The sequence below is a fragment of the Lissotriton vulgaris genome, chromosome 1_1, assembly GCF_964263255.1.
Source record: "Lissotriton vulgaris chromosome 1_1, aLisVul1.2, whole genome shotgun sequence".
Classification (NCBI taxonomy): Eukaryota; Metazoa; Chordata; class Amphibia; order Caudata; family Salamandridae; genus Lissotriton; species Lissotriton vulgaris.
Genome location: NC_141685.1, coordinates 1,973,898,442 through 1,973,911,787, shown reverse-complemented (window position 1 = coordinate 1,973,911,787; position 13,346 = coordinate 1,973,898,442).

The window sequence follows — 13,346 nt, the reverse complement described above, 5'->3', positions numbered from 1 at the left end:
TGGGTCCCTTCCAGTCTGTTGCGTTTTACAAAAAGTAAGTTGTACATGAACGTAGAACATAAAGGCAAAACACAAGAAGTCTTGGTAAAGATGCAAAACACTAGCGGGCTTCTGCTAAAATGCAGAGTGCTGTTTTTCTTACATAAAGTTGCTTGTGCATATGTCTCTGGAAGTAACAGAAATGAAGTAAACAAATAACAAATGGGGAAGCTGAAGAAGGGTGAGAAAGAGGTTCAGACGTGACTGTAAAATGTATCTTTGTTCCATATTAGACGGGTCCTTACACTAAAAACCCTGACACAACTGGTATACATAAATAGCTGGATGTGATTTCACTTACTAATTCATGGTGTTTTCATTGGTGTTTTAATTACAGCTCTTTCATTCCATACTGGTCTTAATTATTTAGTATGCTTTAAATTTTACATGCATTTGATGCACTGCAAAGCTCATTGTGCAGGTACTACATTTTAAAGATGTTTGCTAGGAATCTCACAGTACAATGCAGATGGGCTTTAATGGAATTTAAAAAAAATAATACCATAAGGATAGCACAAATATTCATGCAAGATGTCAACGTACTGTCCTTTACAATTAAAAGTATTAAATCTGACACAACCTATGCATCCTGTCAAGAGTGAATATCAACACATAAGGTCTACACACCAGAAATGACCATTGAAAGTGCCCCATCAGTACATTAATTTAATGATCCTGCCTTGTGCATGTACTCAAATTGTGGCCCAGATTTAAAGAGAACTAACACAAGGCATTGCAGCAAGTAAAGTTTCTGTGCTGCATCCTGTGAATGGGAGAGAGCAAAACATAGCAATATTTCTTAAGATGGGGCACTGTGAGAAAGCAGCGCAACACCATATCTACTAAATTGTGGTGCTTTCTGCTCTCTCACTGCGTTGATGCACGATTAGCTGCACCTGCCAATGCAGACAGTCTTGCACTAGTGTAAAGGGTCTGCATTGTTGAAACATTGGTTTTGTGCTGGGTGGGATCCCTTCTAGTAGAAAAACTATTCTTTAAGGAGTTCCCTACTTTGTATCTGTCCTGTACAAGTAGCAAAAATACAAAGTGAGAAAAACGCATGAGGAGACAGAAAAGGTGTGCGCAAATCCTAGTCTACAATTCCTTGTAGATGGGGATTTGAGTCAAACTAATGGATAGTTACATGGATACATCCACGGACTACATTAGGAACTCTCTCTTTATGATAAATAACATAAGGCAGCACATTGCACAGCTTTGTTTTACTTTGGGTTATGAGGCAACACAAATTCCAATTTATGTTGGATTGTAAATCCCACCACAACACTTTGCAATGGGTTTGCACAAAAAAGTAATACAAACATGAAGCAAAGTGTTTGTAAATCAGGGCCTATATCCATTAACGACTTCAACACCTCTTCTCCAAAGGCAATATATATTCTTTTTAGCTATTTCTTTCAGCAACTGTTGATTCTTCATATCATAAGTATATAATCACAAAAATATTAACATATAATTGCTTTCATATTCCTCCTTTCTCTTCTTGTTCAAATGTAGCTTAAGACAAAAATGATATCAACAGTTTGCGAAGCTTAAAGTCCAATTCTATGTCTAATGTCACTGCCTATTTAAGAATTACTATCTATTTCATATCCCTATTTCATTGCTGGATACTAAATTCTAATTGTTGGTTTATTTTCAGCTAATTTACTCCATCATTTTATTGGTTTATTTAAGAGTGCCCACTGCACTTCATCAGCCTATTCATTCCTGAACATATTGTCATTGATGAGAATTTATTTAATTGCTGACAGAAAAATCACTTAGGGCCACATTATCAAGAACGGCGATAACATTATCGCCGATTTAGTGGCAGGAAACTGCCACTAAAGCGGCGATAAGGGGCTTGATAATATGTCCTTGAGAATTCCAATAGAAGCCCAGATTTGATGTCCTTCACACCCAAACCTGGGCTACTATTGGAATTCTCAAGGGCATATTATCAAGCTCCTTAACGCCGCTTTATCGGCAGTTTCCTTCCGCTAAATCGGCGATAATGTTATCGGCGTTCTTGATAATATGTCCCTTGAATCTTCAGACAAGATGGGCTCCCCTTACCTATGTAGCATTTAAAATTTACATAACGGATTCACACCTTTGAGTCATATGAGTAAAAGAGCGTTACATGTTTTAAATCAAACCAGAGATCTAAGGTTCTCATTTATATTTGGACGGTAGGCCTGCCATTTGCCTGGGCAAAGGAGTAAATACTTCTGTCACTCAGCCGAGGTGTCAACTGCTAAATTGTGAAATGTCTGTCTGCCCAGTGGACATTTTAAGCATTGACAGTAATCACTGCCAAGGCTGTTCATGCCAATGTACAGTAACTTTACTAGACGGTTCCGTCATACATGATAGAGCCATATCGCAAAGTTACAAATTTAATTTATTTTTAAAAAGAAAATCCCAAAGAAGGATTTTCTTCTTGAAAATAAAAAAAACAATGCACCCTGCCCCCCCACTGACCCCCACATCTATGTTTTCCTTTGTTATGAGGTGTGCATTGAGCACTTTTCAGTGCCCCTTATTGCCAGGTTTTTATTGGTGGTGAATGGCATTGCAAAACAGCTATTTGTCCGCCCATCTAAATTAAGTGGGCGGACATATAGCCTAATCTCAGGCTGAAGGAGAAGTTTGACTATGGTGAGGATGGGGTAGTTTCCACCATTGTCAAACTATGGTCTGCGTTATTCAAAATCTAGCGGGAGGACCACATAATGTTGGTGGGGAATAAACTTCATGGCTGGTACGACAGAGTTCCTTTTCCGCCAATGTTTAAATCTGGCCCTATATCTTGTCTGCAAACATAACCAAGAAAGGATATTTTCCTCCTATGAGAGCAAATAATTCCACTGGATGTAGAACATCATTTAATTTTACGGGTTACTTTCAAAGGGGGGTCTCCGATAATTCAAAGAACTGTGCTAAACTTTTCGGGATCACTTATTGTCTCACTCCAATAAACATTTGATGGAAGTTTAAAGCCTTTGTCAGTGTTGCATCCACACATGCATCATCTTCATTGAAGAATCAGAAAGTGATTATTAATCCATCAGACTCTTCTCTCAAGTAAGTTATATGTTTCTGGTCATTTTAAAGCTTTACAATGTACTATCAGTAGTGAGAAATACCTTTATTGCTGTAACAAGTGCACCACACCTTTTAATGATTTACTACTGGAAAAGGAAGCACTAGCATCTAGGGCCTAAATGTATCTGACCATTTTAAAATAAAACTCTTTATATTCACACACTCATTTTTCAAAGTGACTATAATTTGCTAAACAGAATTTTAGAAAAGGAAGTACCATGCCCAATAGCATTGAAAAAATGAGGGGAAGAAAAAGTTCCTCTCTTCTGTAGTTTAAAAAATCCCCAATTCATCACTGAGGCATCAACTGCAGTTGAAATTTCATAATTTTTCTGCCTTCATGTCATACGCTTCCCTTCGTGTGGATAAATAATCAAATGTTGCTTCAATTCTTTTTCATACATTTGACATTCTCCATGCACAAATTGATGCATATCAGCTGTGTATAATTATAGTTTCATTGTCCTAAATAACAAAATTAATAACGAATTTAATATTCAAGCATTTTCTTTAACAAACATTCAAAGCTATGATGGTGTTAAAGATTAAGAGTGTCATCGGTAAAAAAGTAAAGCTGAATTTCATCTTCACATTGGTGGATTTCCCGTAAGTCAATCAAAGGCTTGTGACAGATTTGATAACTGGGATGCAAAACAACAAACTTACAAATATAAATTGACTTTGAGGTTCCAGTCTGAATTAAATGACATGTTTACCATAAGATTGGGATAAACCAACCCAGCATATTAACTTTGCTTCCCATTTGAGTGGAAAGTAGAGTCCCAAAACCTACCACATCAACTGCTGGGCAGGTGTCCCCAGTAATTATGTATCATGGTTATCAGTGATAGGCTATACCAGCGAAACAGTCGTCATCTCAGTTCTGTGGTTTAAATCATGATTTACCTGAGAATAATAGATAATGTAAAAAATAAAATAAAAATATTGAGAGAGTGAGAAACCAACTCAAATAATGATCAAAATCCTTGTCAGCGTGAACCACTAAAATCACTAAATAAACCTATGCTTAACCCTCTGGTGATGTGGCACAAAGCAGTCAAGCTTAACCTAGAGTCAATTTGTAAAGTATTTATGCTGTACTCAAACAGTAATGGCCTTATTATGGCTGACCGCTTTGGAGAAGGAAGTAGGTACAAAGGACCAAAAATCTCCTTGAAAAGCTTTTGATTGCTGGGGTTTCTACTCTCCAACCAGACCATTCAGCCATAGAATATCAGAGTTAGGGTTCCTGAATTGAACTCTTGTAAAGGTATGAAAATTCCTTTCACTACGTGTGACTGAACAAGCAAGGTATCCTCTTTATGCCCTGATAAATAGCCCTGACCAGTTCTCGTGCACCTGTGCAGACAGAAACATATCACCTTTCTAGAGGATGAAAGGGCTATTGTACCCAAAGTCATGTAATTTTAACCACCACTTGGGGTACTTTGAAAATACATGTATTTCCTTTAGTTTTACCTCAAGGGAGTCTTACAATCATCTGGATCCTGACTTTATCCATTATAAGCTTAATGAAGAACTCCCTCTCAGTGAGGGTGAGGTTGCAGAGTGAAGCATGATGCAAAATGTGGGTGAGGCTTCATCATCCAAAAACATTAGCTCACCAGCAGTTTCTAGGGTTTAGGCAAGGACCGAAATTGGACTTTTCTTCTGCAATCATCATACCTTTAGTAGTTTCTTATTTTTCTTTAAAGTCACTTCTGTGATTTTTATAGAAACTGTTGCTTTTGCAAAAAAAAGGTTACTGTTTGGAAATATATGAAGAAGAGGAGGCAGCCGTTGTCTGGGCTGCCTCCTTCTCTCTCTCCAATGTCGCTCAACAGGAGACACAAAGGGGCAGATTTACAAGCCCCTTGTGCCTCTTTTACGCCGCCGTTGCATCACTTTTGTGACGCAGCAGAAGCGCAAAAGATGCGCCATGGTGCGGGGTATTTACAACGTGACGCATCTGGGAGATGCGTCACGTTGTAAAGCCCTGCACCATAAGGAGGCGTTCCAGCGCAGTGGGGGACGTTCCTGCGCAGGAACGCCTCCTAAATGTGTTTGAGTGAAATCTACAAGATTTCACTCAGTCACTTTTAGGCCAATGCTGCGTCAAAACTCTGCGCCTGCTTGAAGTAGGCGTACGGCTTGATGCAGCATTGGACAGATAGGGCCTCCCAGAGCATTGCTGGAGCTGTGTCGCGCTTGCGACGCAACTCCAGCAATGCTCCGCCTTTACGGCACAGATGCATCACCCATCTGTGCCGTTTTTGCCCCATGGTGCGCCGCATTGGAAATGTGGCGCACCATGGGTGGCGGAGCTGCGGCGCACAATAACTGGCGCATCCCTGGGGATGCGCCAGTTATTGTAAAAGTATCCTGTTATTTTGTGACTCAGTTACCTCCTCCTTTGTGGTGTTGGCGACTGAGCAATAGCTTGTGACCACAATTGCAGTCACAATCCATTGATACATACCATTGCAAATCTGATTGAGGAGGGGACATCCCTTTCATGCATTTTGGAATGGAACACAAAAGCCATTTTGCATTTGCAAGCTCTGTGATTTTGAGAATTAAATGTTTTGTATATCATACCCTTAGTTTCCAAATAAATACATAGATAAGAAGTTAAGCAAAATTATGAACATTTAGAACCTTATTATGAGATGCTCTAAAATGAACCAGACAATTCTTCCTCCCAGAGATACTGTTTATTTATTTATTTTATTTATTTGCAGAGCAATATATTGCGCTGGCTAGACCCGGAGGTATCAGAGCGCTTAACATGAGGATCCGTGCGATACAAGTTACACAAGTTAAATCAGTTTCAGGAGCCAAGTATAACATAGGAGAAAAACAGTGATTACAAAATAACATGAGTTACTAGCGCATAACATAGTTAAGACACACGTCCAATGGGGCATGAAAGGTAGAGGGGGAAAGGTAAAAGGGGAGTGAGGAATGCAGATCGGGTAAGGCCGACCGCAAGCAAGAAAGTACTTCAGGGGGACAAAACAGTCAAAGGGAAAGACAAACAAACCGGCTGGGGGCCAACATTCAATGTATCAGTGAAAGTATGATATGGGAGGGGTGTAGGAGACCTAAAGGGGGGTTACTGGTCAGAATGGTACCTCGTGGCACTGAAAAATACAGCTCACTCTGATTTGTACCCTGAAGGTTAATTTAGGAATCATCAAAAATGCACAGAATTAAATGTAACACATATGACCCCCAGATTATTCTCGATAATCTGTTGCATTTTGGTGCAGAGCTTTTGGCTGCTTTGAGCAACTTGAATGAGTTTACTGGTACATAACATAACTCCTGAGATGATGATAATAACGTTAAGCCCAGAGTACGACTCAGCTGGAAAACTCTATACCGTAGGCAAACTGATGTTTGCATAGGGGTTAGAATTATGAGTTGTGCAACCTTTATCGTACCCTGTATTTCATGGGTGCAATACATTTATCATGGGAAAAATGCATAACATTTACCAGGGCATGCAGATTTTAATACGGTAAACTCCAAACCTCACAGGTTAATACCATGACTAGGGAAAAGGATCGGTTCTATTTATCACTCAGCATTAATTCTGAATTCTGGCTTTGATGAAGTGCATTAAGTATTGATTCCCTCCCCAGGACACTCATAATCAGAGACTGAAAGTTCTTTTGGGGTGGATAAATTGTATTTAATATCTAGAAAGTGATTTTGTATGCATTTAAAACACTTGTTCTAAAGTGGTAATACCACATCAAAATGTTTATTAATACCACCTCACTGCACGTAACATCCATGATCATTAGCATTGTCAACTTGCTGCTGCTAACTGTGCAACAGTTAATGGGGAAGACCAAATAGAAGACTTTATTCATAGTGTTTTCTAAATTTACAGTAATGTCATAATGATCTGTTGCTGTAATGCAATTACCAAAGTCGTGGTAATATTGCAAGTCACCCGGCATAGTCTAAATGAAGTGTTTGATGTGCCATAAGCCAAACTTCAGAATCCTTTTTTTTCACTTATAGTTAGCTTTTTGTTAAATGTTTAGCTTTGTTTAATTTTCTTTCATATTGCTTACAGACGAGTATGTTAATATTTTGTGTCCTGATTTCATATTAGATATGAACATCAAATAAACTTCACTGAGAAGTCCTTAATTATTAGCAAATGCTTAATTGTTCTTTGAATTATTTTTTTAGAGGAATACATCAATCTGGTTTTAGGATGTTCATTTATACATGACATGTTCAGCGCCAGGACACCCTCCTGGGTAATATTGAGCTTTACAAATACACATAACATAACAAGCGAAATCAGAGCAGCTCAATTTGGAGGACAACCCAATATGGGCAGCTTTGGTGCTAACACACATATTGCCAGGTGCACCTTAACATCTGTGCGGTGTTTTCCATTCTCTCGTGCTTATCTTTCTTTTCCCAGCTCTCATCTTTTTGAACAACGCGAGCTTTTTGGTGCCCACCCCTGAACAAACAAAGGTTTATTTTTCTCAGATTTAACCACAGCTTGCGTGTTTGAAGCAGAAATACATTTGTAGATTCTACAGTAAATTTTCAGTTTTTCTCTTTTCGATTTTTTTCTGAATGAGAGGACACACCGATTCTGTGAGCCAGTGTTGTGGTGATACAAGTTCTCTGGCAAAGCGGTAATACCGTCAATATTCCGAGCATCCTGAACTGCTAAGGCACATTTTTGTGATGAGAAAAGTGCCTCGTGTAAGGGGGCACACGAGGATGTGAGAGGAGCCTCCCATGAACCTTCCTTGCCCCCTGCTGCCCGAGTCTGTACGCCTGTCACCAGCTGGTTACCAGATGGCCATATATCACCCGCAGAATTCACCACAGAGATGGAGTGATAATGGGTCTGGGGATCAAGGGCAGAACTAAGAAATGAACCATACAAGCGATAATGTTCAGAAGCATAGCAAGGCAGCAAGCAGAAGAAGAATGTGCATGTGTTACCACGAGAGAAGCTCACCGAACCTCAGGAAAGAGATAGAGCTCAGAATTGTCAGATTCACGAAAATCCAGATATCTTTACAAGACATATTACTCACAATAGTAACTAGAGCAGAATTATTTTTCTCCTTCTTCTTAATGCCACCTTTACTGCTAATGCTAATAATGAATTCGTATGTTTTCATATAGGGCTGCATGCCATATGAAATGTTTATCTGGCACATCCCTGCCATATTTACCTTTATGCTTGTTGTTTACCAGCTACATTACCCTTTTTGCTCAGTTTAAGGGATAACTGAAATTGCTAATCTAGTTCTGTGAACTATAAAACAGAGGCAATATTAGATATGTTCCCCATTGTGTAGTCTTGAGGAAGTAGGGCATCCCTCCTTGTTATTTATTACTGGAGTGTCCTTGTGAGTGGAAGAATGTCATTCACCACACTTCCAACGTTTCTAAGCAGTACTAATAACAGGTATTACTGTAAGTCATTTTTAGATATATGATCTGTTAGATCTTGAGGGTCCAAACAATACAGGGTCTGTGAGCAAATATTTTCTACATCAGCCCATGTGAACATCTAACTAGAATCATATGGATAGTGTCAACTGGAAGAAACGTATGAAGTTGCAAAACCAACAACAAGGTAACCATCAATATGTTTCAGTTTGTGCTTGTTGCTCCAGTATTACTAAAGTAACATTGTTTGCCCTAACCCAAGCACAGTTGATACGTACACAAATTACATGTAATGGATTTAGGTTCTCTTTTTAGGCAAAATAATCTCTAAAACAAGGGGTGACTCTGGTGATACATGTTCTAACCTGCCAATATCTCGTTTTCTTCTCACAAACACTTACCGCTTGAAAATTCAATCTTCTCAGTCCCATGCCTCATTGAAAGGAACTTCTCATCTATTTCAGTTTAGAAATGTTTTGCTGTGGAAAGAAATAACAACTTTGAAGGCAATGAAACCTATGAATGCATCTCTAAAGCCTAAGATGGCCGTGGCCGTGGGTAATCAAACCATATGCAGACCGACCATCAGTGAGCTGTCAATAAATTATCCATGGAACGAGGGTCCCCCCTAAAAGAACAGATTGCTGATTGTCCTATTAAAATAACTATTTAGAATTTAGCACATATCAGAAGAAACATACCCAATGTATCCATAGATATCAGCATAGATTCAACTTGGCATTCACCAGCTGACCACTCATCACTCAGGTTGCTGATTAAGGGGGGTGAAGGCATACTGAAGCAGCAACTACATTTATGGTCAGGGTGAAACACAAGTTGACCCCAAATTAACCTGTGTTTAACCTTTTGGCAGCTTGGCACAAAAGCAGTCAGGCTTAACTTAGAGGTAATTTGTAAAGTATTTATGCAGCACTTAAACAGAAATATAGTGAACGCACAACACAAGGAAACTCCCACACTAATTTAGCAAAATAGAGTACATTTTAGTAACTTATTTGACATCAGAATGACAAAAATCCAACCAGGAGAAACAGAGATATACAATTTTAAAGATTTAGGTAAAAAAGTGTCCTTAAAAGCACAAAGCACCAACTGTGGTTATATGGTTAGCCCATCAGGGACAAAGTCACAAGTTCAGCCCGACTGAGATGTAGTGCAGGCTGGATACAGTGACCAAGTTAGGTCTGCTGAAAAAAGTACAATCAATTCAGAGCATTATGAGGTCCTGTGTCGAGGATGCAACACACACAAGTAGTTCTGAGGAGCTGCGGGCAGCAAAGCGAGGTTCTGTGTCAAGGATATGTCATGCAGTGGTGATTCCAAGGAGCTACATTGCTGCAATGTGAGGTCCTGCATTGAGGATACATTGCGCAGCAGCAGTTCTGAGGAGCTGTGGGCCTGCGATGTGAGGCCTTGTGTTGAGGATGCATTGCGCAGTGGCAGTTGTGAGAAGCTGGATGGTCACACATCAGCGGTTCCAATGCAAAGCTGCAAGATGGTGTGACACACTGTGTAGGCTCTGTTTGGACCACAGCATCTTCACACCCACTTCCAAGGGTCCAGAACTAAGGTGGCACCACTTTGGGGGTAGAATTTACAGCAAGCAGAGTCCAGGTGCAGAGATAAAGGTAGTTGGAGCCTTTTCTGTCCCTGGAGCTCTGATCAGGAAGCCAGCCAATTAGCCCCTGGAGTCACTCTGGTGTTCCTGATTTCAAAATGCAGGTCTAGGCCTTCTCTCTCAGGTAGCAGGGCAGTAGATTATCAGCGTGGCAGAGTATCAGTCTAGCCCTTCTTCTAAGCCTATTATATGTCCCGATGTATACTAAAGAGTTAGGTCTGAGGGTCCAATATTTATACTTGGTGCCTACTTTGAAGTGGAGGAATGTGCTTAAGTCCTCTCCCCACAGATGTATCTGGAATTCCCCCCCCTGGGCCCAGCATGTCTGGGGGGGAGGGCACAAAAGGCTTGTGTGAAACCCTTTGTGAGTGTGCTGAAGCAGAGTCTTTGTGATATGCAATTGTGGTAGGTGACACCTCCATCACCATCAAGTCAGAGGTGACCCAGGCTACAGGCTGCAGGTACCAAATGGTTGGGACAAGAAAATCCCAACTTTCTAAAAGTAGCATTTTCAGAATTGTGACTCAAAATACAACAACAATTAAAGAAGGTTTTAAATTACAAGTCTTTAGCGACCAAACTTGACATTCACCCTTGCTCTGAATTGAAAGATATCACTTATAAAAGATAAAAAGGTAGCCCCATGTCCATGTTATGTTCTGGGAGAGGTAAGCCTTGCAGCAGTGAAAAACAAACTTAGGAGTTGTAAAACATAAAAGTACATGTCCACCTTTGTAAATACACTGCACCCTGCCCTATGGGCTGTTTAAGGACTACTATATGGGTGTGTATGTATTGAAAAGGAAGGTTTAGGCCTGGAAAAAAGGTTTATTTTGCAAGGTTGTCCCCAGCCACCCCTTACTACAATGGGAGTTCTGTGCTGTGTTCTCCTTCAGGGCACCAGCTCCCATTGAACCCAATGGGAGTCTGACCGAATCGTATCCGGAAGCATCCAGATACATCCAAATTGTCGTCTTGAAAGCATTCCGGGAACGATTCAGTAGGATCGGAAATGGAAGAAAGACTATTCCCCGGACTCCAAAGACTATTCCCCTGACTATTCCCCTGACTCCAAAGAGGCCTACAAGATGGCAAAAAAATCCTACCACAATCTATGTGCTACTGCTAGGGCCAGCTTTGTCTCTAAAACTATTTCTGATGCGACAAACTGTTCCAAAACACTCTTCAGACTGGTCAAAGAGCTGGCTGGCTCCGAGACCACTGCAAAACCACCGCCCCTGAACAGCAACCAGTAAGAAGAGCTTGCACAGTTCTTCCTGAAGAAAATTTAAACTGTCTACCTTGACATAGCCAAATCACACTCCGATCGGACCCCGCAACCACACTCTCCCACATCTCTCGCCACTACCTGCCCATCTACAACCGACTCTCCTCACACTTACCCCCACATGGACTCCTGGCCACTTCTCAATCTGGACTTCCTGAAAAACATTCTAGGGAAATTAAAATCTGGCTCGCCCAAGGACCCTCTTCCCATCCCTATACTAAAACAACTTCACAACCCCCATTTAACCCTGATACTAAACACCCTTAACACTTCCTTGCTTGAATCCACAGTCCCGGCTCATTGGAAGCACACCACGGTGACACCTCTCCTGAAAAAGCCTTAAGCTGACCTAAGCGATTTGTCCAACTATCGCCCAATCTCTCTTCTACCAGCTTTCTCCAAGATTCTTGAGAGACAAATTCACTTACACCTCTCTCAGTATATTGAATCCAATCAAATTCTTCATCCCTCTCAGTCTGGCTTTAGAACTGGATTCTCCACTGAAACTACATTACTGGGAGTAACAGAGAACCTGTGCCAACATCTTGATAGAGGAGACACAGTGGTGCTGATACTGCTCGACCTCAGTGCAGCGTTCGATACGATCTCACACACCATACTCATCAATACACTAAACTTGCGGGGCATTCGTGGCCCAGCACTGAAATGGATCTCCTCATTCCTTGCCCACCGTACATTTCAAATTTTCTCTACCACATCCAACTCCAACTTTCACTCTTCACCATATGGGGTACCCCAGGGTTCAGTGCTCAGTCCTTTGCTTTTTAGCTTGTACATCAGGCCTCTAGCTTACATTGCTGAACAAGCCGGTCTAACCCTATTCACTTACGCAGATGACTCCCATATCACCTTTTCCCTTTCTAATAGTGATCCCGGATCCACCTCCCTTCTTCAATCAGGTTTAGGGAAAATCTCCACTTGGATGAATAGCAACCTCCTAAAACTAAATGGCGGTAAGACCGAGGTCTTAATTCTCGGGAAAAAGAAAGAGCTATGGACCCCGTCTCACTGGCCTGCTGAGATGGGTCCTCTCCCGCTGTCCTCCAGACACATCCGTAATTTGGGAATTACGATTGATGATGCCTTGACCATGCACCAACAGGTAGTCAAGGTCTCAGCATTCTGCTTTACAATCTTGCGTTGGCTCAGGAAAATCATCTGGATGCTGCCTAGTGATACCCAAAAATCTGCAGTCCATGCCCTTATTACATTCCGGCTGGACTACGGCAATGTCCTTTACTTGGGCGCTAACAAGGCAGTGACTAGACGACTACAACTTGTGCAAAACTCTGCCGCAAGACTACTGTGCAAAATTCCCTAAACCGCCCACATGTCCGGACATCTTCGCGACCTACATTGGCTCAGGGTAGAGAGTCGTATCAAATTCAAAACTCTGAGCTATATGTTCAAAAACAAAATGGGCACAGCCCCACAATACCTACAATCCCGTGTACGTCCCTACACTCCCTCTCGCCTCCTCTTATCTACATCTTACGGAAACTTTACTGTACCCAGAATTAAACTTACCAGGATGGGTGGCAGTTCTTTCTCTTACCTTGGCCCCACACTGTGGAATTCTCTCCCCCCTGACATCCGCAAAGAAACCATCTACCTACGCTTTCGCAGAGCCCTTAAGACCTTGCTGTTCAACCAATAACTCTGTCTATCTGTAGTACCTAGGCTACCAGTTCTCTGAACGCCCAGCGCCGGGAAACCCCTTTGTGGGGAGCTGTCACACTCTACAAGCTCAATAAATAAATAAACAAATAAATAATAGTAGTGATCGTAATCAGTCCCTAAGTG